General features: G+C 38.0%; 1 pseudogene; it reads right to left on the bottom strand.

The window, feature by feature from the left end:
* Positions 1-538: 538 nt before the first annotated feature.
* On the bottom strand, positions 539-6756 carry LOC109394799 (cyclic AMP-dependent transcription factor ATF-1 pseudogene; annotated as a pseudogene).
* Positions 6757-9061: the final 2305 nt, after the last annotated feature.

The following is a 9061-nucleotide window of genomic DNA, read 5'->3' as shown; positions in this document are numbered from 1 at the left end:
TTATCTTTGGGTAAAGAAAGAAGTCATTGGGGGCCAGATCAGGTGAGTAGGGAGAATGTTTCAATACAGATATTTGTTTACTGGCTCTTCTTTTATATTTGTAATTTAGAATTTATTGGCAGAAATAAAACAGACACACACACAACTGAAAAAAAGTAAGTTTTAGGAAATAGTAAGAAATGCAAACCTATAGGGTAAATTGATTTATTTTTTAAAAATTCAATTTACCAAATTTTATCCACCGATTTTGGGTTATTGACAACAATTGTTATTTAGAAAATTCAAACTGATAAAAATTCATTTCCTGCTTCTTGAGTATGTTTAATTTTTAGAGCTTCCAGTTTTGCCAGTAACTTCCTTGAGGCCATTTTTCACTTTACCCTCTGTCACTAGATCTCTTGCATAAGATATTTATCTTTGAGTTGCAAAAGCCTAAAGAAAAGCTTCATTTTTTACCTTTCAATTTATAAAACTTCACTAAAAAGGAAAAAAATCCATCTAACTATTAGACAGGTCCACAAAACATCTTCTTTAAGAATCAAACACTTTTATGGGAATAAAGATACTTCAAAGTTTTTAACTCTTCTATTAGAGTTTTGTTTTAATTTTCCAGGACTGCAACTCAATTTTTGAGGCATTTCATGTATTCTTTCTTCTTTCTATGACATTCTCGAGCAGCTCCTCTGTTTTTCATCAACCTTATTTCTCTTATTAATTGAGGGTCATCTGTCTTAGTTGTCTGTGATGTAAGAGTCACAGGAGACGTCATCACCACAGTTTGTGGCAGCGAAGTAGCTGAAGGTGTGGTATGGATCTGATACGTCTGCATATCTCCTGATGCAACTATAAGATGAGCATCATGCTAGGATCCTGTGGGCTCTCTGTGAGCCCATATTATCAGATGAGTCCTGACACTCCTCACTTTCTGATAAAGATGATACCTGTTGTGCAATATGAGAAATATGAGCTCCCCGAACTGTTGAACCAGGTTTAGGTGCTGTCTCTGAAGTGTTACTCTTGTGGGAATCTTCTATAATCAACTGTGGCTCTCACCTTTCGACAAGTGGTAGCTTCTTAAAGGTTGGTTGTAATATGGAATCTGAAACAATATCAATGAAGTTTTTTCTATTCCCTACACTCATGAAAGAATGAGAGTGAAAGAGTCAGATGACTTCTTTGCATTATTATGAAAATAATTTTGACCTCACCGAACTACTGAAAGAATTTCTTTGAAGACTATAGTTTGAGAGTTGCGGCTATAAATCAAGGATAATTATGATTTAACATGCTCCTTCCAAGGGTGGCACCCTTCTTAACCCTTGCACTGAGGAAGAGTGATAGAAAATTGAGCTAGAGAAAGCATCAATAAACAAGCCATCCATTATTATTATTACTATTATTATTATTATTATTATTATTAGTTTCATGTGTACAAAACAATGCAAAAGTTATCCTTTTCACCCCTCACAAAGTGACAACCCCCTCCCCCCATCTATTTCCTCCCACCCCCAATATCATACATATCTATTACAATTCCATTGACTCCATTCCCACACTCTACTCCACATCCCATGACTATATATGTATTAAATTATAGTTGACATATAATATTATTCAAGCCATCCATTTTTAAGGGGCCATATAAGAAAGATGTAAGAAGCCAGGAGGAGTAACTAGACAGATGCAGTTTATAACCCTCCTCAGAAAACAGTCTTTTGGAACAAAACTCGAGGATATAGCTTTTCCATGACACTGCTGAGGGGTGTGCAGAGGGGACTTAAGGAAGAACAGAAAGTAAGGTATCAAGGCTCACACAGTCCCTGCCCTGTACGTCACCTCTGCCATTCTCAAGGTTTTTGTTGTTTCATATCCAAACACAGCTACACCAAACTGTTGTGTAAAATGAGACTCAGACTGAGGATTTACAACAGGATTTTGTTGCTTATCAAAACTGCACCACAGAAAAGAAGGGGATTCACACCAATCAAAGGCTGAAGATCACCTTGGTCAATTCTCAGTAGAAAATTGTAGTTGCTGAAAAAGCTTGCGCTGGGTTATAATGAAAGCTCTCCTTAGGTCAGACTCTGCCATTGTATGAAAGGACATAAAATAGTATATCCAGCCTTTTCTGTTAGCTCGATGAAGTCCATGCTCCCTGTCCCTTTAGGTTCCCTGACCACCATCTTGCATAAAAGGCCCACTTGACACAAAAGCAACAGTACTTCAAAGGCGAGATATGGTAGCCCTTGGAAAATACATCAATCAACGAGAAACTAAAACCAATGGCTGGTGATAAGACTGTTTATTTTTATTTTTTCAATTTTTTTTGTAAAGTAACTTTGTTTTTTTATTAGTTTCAGGTGTACAAAGATAAGACTGTTTAAAGATCAACTGTAGGTGCCATCCTTATGGGTACAAGGCAAGAGGGCTCACTAAATTTTCAGTTCTATTGAAATTGTTCAGTCTCCAGTGAATTCCTAATTTTCTAGTCTAATGATACGGTTTTAGTTTTCATCTTCCTTGTTGCTATTGGACATATTCCATTACTATTGAAACAATTTCCTCCATTGCTTCTAGTTCACCAACTTGCATGAAACTTCTCTGTCTTCATGCCTATATTTTTATAGTGTATTTGATCATTCTCTCCTTACTCCTAAAATGTTGGCATTTTCAAGGCCTGACCTTCAAGTCCCACTTCTTTTGCTCTTTCTGTACGATGGTTTCCATTTTCCAAATACTCTTATGATTTTCAGAATCTACCATTTTTTTTCAACAATGATTATGTGCTGGGAACTGTGTTTAACTCTTTATATATATATATTATATCATTCAATTCTTACAACAATCTTTAAAGACTATTATTAGTGTTCTTATGCTACATGAGGATCAAAAAGTTGCATACCTTGTTGAAATCACAGTTTGAGAGCTCTAACTCAAAACTATTGTTTTAAACTTACCATATGCTGCTCAATATACTGCCAACCCCAGTTTCTGCCTTGAACCTGAGACCAGGGCTTCATACTTTTGGGGCACTTCAGAGACATCAGTAAAAATAATTTTAGATAGAGATGCCTTTGTCCCTCCTTGTTCGTACTGAATAAAAATCTTGGTGGGTGGTTTTGATGCGTGTTATTCATGCACAACAGGTAATGAGAACTTGATCCTTAAATCAGCTTTCTGCTGGATCATCACCTGGATGCCCCCGGAAACTTTGACTTTAACTTGAACAAAACTGAACTTACACTCTCTCAAGTCTCCCCTTCTTGTATTTCTTATATTGTTACGATATCACCATCCACACAAAGAAAGACATTGGGGAGTTGTTCTACAACCCTCCTGCTCCCTCACTCTCTTTATCCTTTTGGCTCCAACTCCTATAGACTTTACCCCTGAGATGTCTGGACACCCATTATTAAGTCCATCATCTGCCACCTCCTAACTAGCTTCCATGCTTTTAGTCTCTCCATATTCCGATTCCATCATACATCTTACTGACCTCAGTTTTTTTAAGTGTTTTTGGGGACCATGCTAATCGTACTTTTATTGTTTTGCACAAAGGGAAATGAGATTTAATATCTGGTCAAAATATCACAAAGCAAAACATCAGTTTAATGATGTATTGGGTATTTTCAAATTTTACCTTTGCTATTTAACCTTTAGAACTAACTGTATTTAGGATGCGAGCAGAAGCAGGTGGCACCTCCAGGACATCATGAGAGAAGACAGATAGGGGGCTGGAGTGCTAAACATGAGAATTTCTGTTTTTCTCATTCTGGTTTTCAGTGCTTGAAAAAAGAATTCCTATAAATAATGTATTAAATGAATAGAAACAAGGAATAAGTCATCTAGGTTGAGTGTCAACCTATATAAAGTTTAAATTGAGGGCTCTGCCTTAAAGCCATAAATATTTGAATATGCATATAAATTAATTGGTAATCTAGCATGGATCCTGAATAGTTTGGGAATTATATAGCAAGGAATTGCTGAGACTGGATGCTGCTGTCTCACTGTCTCTAGGTTAAAAATAATATAACTGGTACATATATAAAATTGATTTTCAAATGAAAATAATAATAATGAAGTATAAACTTAAACTGTGACTAAGTTTATAGTAGGTGGTTTCACTATAAACTTTGCTATCAATGGACACCCAGTTACAGCTACTCTCATGTGAATGGTTTGTTTAATTTTTTGATGTTAGGAAAGGGCTCCACATACTTGAAAGGATTAGCAAGCATTAATTTAGTTGATATGAATTTCAAAATTTTACAGTTTTTAAAAGAATTTCAAGTGGAAATGTTGAAATAAAGATGGATATGTTGCCAAGTGAGTGTCTGCTGCACAATGCACATTGGAGCCAGTACTATGGTGTCAGCTTTCGAGAAAAGAAAAAGCTTTGATTTCTAAGTCTACCTACGAGGAGACAGAAGGCAAGGCTCAAACCTGTCTCCCCATTCTGGGGTCTAGATGGGTGTTAAGGGTTAGGGAGAACAGGTCGGTATGCGGTAGTGCTGGGAGGGCTGCTTTTGTCACAGGAACTTTAGAACTCGGCCACTTATGGTATAGAGTTGAGGGACAAGAGAAAACACAAAAGGAAGTCTAATCTGACAGAGCTTGGTCAGTTCTTTGTTTGTCTATATTTGGTCTAGACACCGGATCTTCCTCATTGAAGGACCTCTCACTCTGTAAAGAGCTCCGGTGGCCACACTTCTGTTACTTGTGTTCTGTACACTGAAGACTCTTGGTTTGGGTTCATCCTGGGGTCAGGGGTGACACATGCACAGTGCTGTCTCTGTAAAAAACTCGAAGATGGCTTTAATCACCAATCTTCTTTAAGAGAGCAGAACAAGTTTTTAGTTGGTTGATGTGATTTTTGTGCTGTTTCAGATATAGTAGTCTGGAATTTCTGAAAAGATCAGGCTTAAGATAGAAAGTTGGGAGTCATCAGCATTTACATTTTTCTCTCTAAAGTCATGATGTTGGGTTAGATTGCTGAGTGATGAGTGTAGATTTAAAAAATAATATTAATAAGGAAGTCCAGGGCCTGAGCTGTAGGGCCCTCAAATGTTAAGAGCTCAAGATGATGATAAGGAACCAGCAAAGTAGACAGAGTGCCTAGTGAAAAAGAAGGAAAATCAAGAGAATACATGTCCTGAAAGCCAAGAGTTTAAAGGGAAGACAGTGATTAATTGTATAAAATGTGGCTGATAGGACAACCGAGGTGAGGACTTGGAAATGACCTTTTGATGTTGCAATGTGAGGGTTACTGATAACTTTTGTGGAGTGTGGGAGAGAAATCCTTTTGGAGTGAGTTTAGGAGAGAATAGAAGAAAACTGGAAATAGGGGGTTTAAATCAACCGTTGGAAGAGTTTTACTGTTAAAGGTGAAGAGAGAAATGGAGCAGTAGACAAAGGAAGAAGTAGAGTCACAGAGTTAAGAATTTGTTGTTGTTGTTTTGTTCAGATTAGACAAATAATAGCAAGGCCACACACTTGGGGGGAAGTTTCTAGGGAGAACTGCTTCAGCTGTGCTAATGCTATTAATTAGCCCCTTACTATTTTAAAATTAGATTACATTCTCTTTCTTAACATTATAAATCCACTTGTAATAATTAAGCTTTCAGACTTCTAGGAAAGTTGAATGCTGTCTGTATGTACTGTTTCTACCCTTTCGTCAAAGTACCCTTTGTTCAGGTCAACAGAGACATCCTCATTAACTGGTGACTTTTCTGCTCCATAACCGCTTCATACGTTGATTCTGATCCATCCTCCTACTTGTGGCCAACTTTCCCATTGGCATCCAGGCCACCACCCTCTCCTGATTCTTCTATTCCCTTTTTCTACTCCTTCTCAATCTGTTTTGCTTCTTCCTGCTGTGCCTGCCCCTCTAAGAGTTGGCATCCCCAAGGCCCTACTTAATTATCCTCTCTCACGTACTTCTAGCATTTTCAGCTCTAATCCTCTGGCTTCCATTTCTGCCTGTATTCATGGTTCAATTATCTATGTAATAATAATGGCACATAAAACTTACAGAGCAATAACCGTTATGTGCCAGACACTTTGCTAACTGATGTTTCTGTCTTATCTCATTCAGTCCACACCAAAGACTTATCTGAATCTCACTGTCCTCATTTTTAAATAAGAAAGTTCATGTTCAGTAAGGCTCCCAATCTTATCTAATCCCACGGAGTTAGTAAATGGCAGAGCTTTGATTTAACCTATTGCCAACTTGACTCTGAAGCTGTTATTATAACTACTGTGTTTTATTGTCTTCTAAAACTCTCAGATCTCCTTAGCTCCTTATCCAACTGCCTAATGGATGCAGCTCATGCATTTCTGTCTTCATAGATATTGAACTAGACTCAGTATTACTTACCTCTCATTCCAACCTCTCTCCTTTTTCAATATCTCCTCCTCTGATAGTCCTTATTTCTTATCATGGTTTCTCCCATTCCCTAAGTCTAGAACTTTCTAGATTTTTTCCTCTCCTTCACCCTCATGTCCATTGGTCTCCAAGTCACTGCAGAGGTTCCTCTGCATCCCAGTGCTACTGACATTCTCCTCTGTTTTCTGATGGGCTCCCTACCATAGCTGGTTCTTACCATAGCCATCAAGGTTAGCTTTAGGGGAAGTCTATCTGATCACTCCACTCCAGTTAAAAGCTTCTTATGACTCATGTCACCTCCACTGTCATTTCCATTCTCCTTATAATATGACTTTATATTTGGCCTTGCCTGCCTTACCTATCAGAGACATCTTGAACATACATGAATTGTATTTCAAGATATATGTGGATGATGTTATGCTGAAGAAAACAAAATTAGTTTCAAAATCTTTGCTACATTTTAAGTAGCTTATCACTTATTTTTCTCAATCAGTGGGAAACCAAATGTACAACTATTGTTATGTGAGACTGCGCATCTTTTTTTATTTTTAAAGATTTTATTGGGGAACTGGGGGTGGGGAACAATGTTGGGGAGTCAGGGAAGGGAAACAGAAAAGTTGCTGTCCTTTTGTTCTTCAGTCTAGTTGTGGAGGATGTGGCTTCACTGGCCCATGTTGGTATTATCATTGCATTCTTCCCGTGGCCATTGGACGGCCACCCATGGCAGCTCACGCCCACTGCCGGCCAGCCCCACTGCAGCCTATGCTGTTGCCTTTGCTGGCAACTCACAGCAGCCAAGCTCCAGGTCGAGCTATTGTTTACCATCTTAGCTGTAGAGGGTCACTGGCCCTCATGTGGGATCCAAACCGGGGCCCTGCTGTTCAGAGCTGGTGACCTAAGCCAACTCTTAACCAATGCGTCACTGGGCAGGCCCTGTGCATCTTTTTGACATTAAAAAAGACATTCTTATTCATAACTACATACCTACTGGGTTCTTTTCATGTGGAAGCTCTTGTTTTAATTAATATCCTCAGCCAGAGCTGTTCTCTGGCTGTGGACCAGCAGCTAGGGCATATTCAATTTACATAATGAACTTTGGTAACATATGAGTGACAGTGGGGATTGGTAAGTAAAGATGGGGGAAGGTGGGGATATTGACACCAGGGTTTTTTCAAAACAGTAATGGGATTATACATTCTTAATACATCAATTAAAATAATTTTAAAATGCCTGTGATCCTCTATTAGTTTCCAATTAGAAAAATGCAAGTGAAACCTGGAAAAAGATTATACTTAGTAATATACTGTATTTTAAGATAGCACCACCTAGACCACAGTTGTGTCCTTTAATAAAAAAAAAAACAATCATCTTATATAAATCAGTGTCCCAGATAAAAGCCGTGTGGGGTAGAGAATAGACTCTGGGTTCAGGTCCATTCTGGTTCAAACCCTGGATACGCTTTTAGCTACCTGTGTGACTATGAGCAAGTCCTGTCCTATTTCTGATTCGGAATTATCTTTAAATGGGGGAAGTCCTATTTGTGATGTAAATGCGAGGGTTCTTGGGAGTCAATAAACTTAATTTCTTATCCTACCTTGGAATGCCCTCAAGAGCTCACATCTATTTAGTTTTAACAGAACTCTTAGAAGGAACTAGAAAGTTTATTTCAGCCCCATTATTTTACATATGTGGAAACAAAAGAACATTATGTGAGTTGCCAAGAGATACATCCTAAACTATTTATATGTTTGGGAGTAGATCCCAATATTCTAGTCTCCTAACCTAGTGGAGGGGAGCACAGTCTGCCATCCCAAAATATGCATCTATGGAATATTGATTATTTTTGGCTGCTTAATTTTAAGAAACAGCAAACATGGGAGAAGTTCTGAAAACCAAGTAGAAGCTACCCTTTGTAACAGGGCATTTACCTAAGAGAAATTTCCACTTGTAACGGTGTCTCCCTCACTGAACCAGGCCTGCCTTCTCAATCAATGGGGGGAAAATTTTTCCTCCCCAACACCAGCATCGTTAACATGTTTTGGTTGGGCTATCTGGAGCACAGTTCAGTAGGAGACTTATACTTCAACTGAGTTACCAATATTATGAGTCTGGGACATCAGCTATAAGAGAAGTGGAAGTGGAAGCCACTTCTCTTATATGAAATATAAGAATGTAATGAGAAAGGATTCATTTTTCCTAAGGAACACAAGGAAAACGTCATCAAATCTATGAAAAGAGAGCATTCTACTCTTCTAATTTATCCCACTCCAACTCACCATTTGGTAATTCAACAAGTATTTATGCAGTAACAAGTATGCCATGTAGCATTTGAGTTGATATGAAAAGTCAAAGAATTTACAATTAAAAAATAAGCGAGAAAGAAAACATAGGACAGTCATAACAAGTAGTTAACAAGAGAAAAATTCTGAGATGTTCTAAATTAAACTACAGTTCCAGAGAGTGAGAGAAAAGGAAGGAATAGTTAATCAGTTAAAAGCTGTGGGCCAACTAACAAAAGACTGCTCACATTCCTGAATGTAGGTTGGAGCTTTGAATCAATCTCCATGCGTCTATTAGCTGCCACTGCATCCTGCATATGCATGAACTTTTAGGATTCAAGCCTGTAACCAATCAAAAGTAGTAAATATTTCTTCCTTACAGACTGTACCTATCCTA

This window comes from Hipposideros armiger, unplaced genomic scaffold (assembly GCF_001890085.2).
Source record: "Hipposideros armiger isolate ML-2016 unplaced genomic scaffold, ASM189008v1 scaffold_438, whole genome shotgun sequence".
In the NCBI taxonomy this organism is placed as follows: Eukaryota; Metazoa; Chordata; class Mammalia; order Chiroptera; family Hipposideridae; genus Hipposideros; species Hipposideros armiger.
This window is presented reverse-complemented; position numbering and strand designations above follow the sequence as displayed.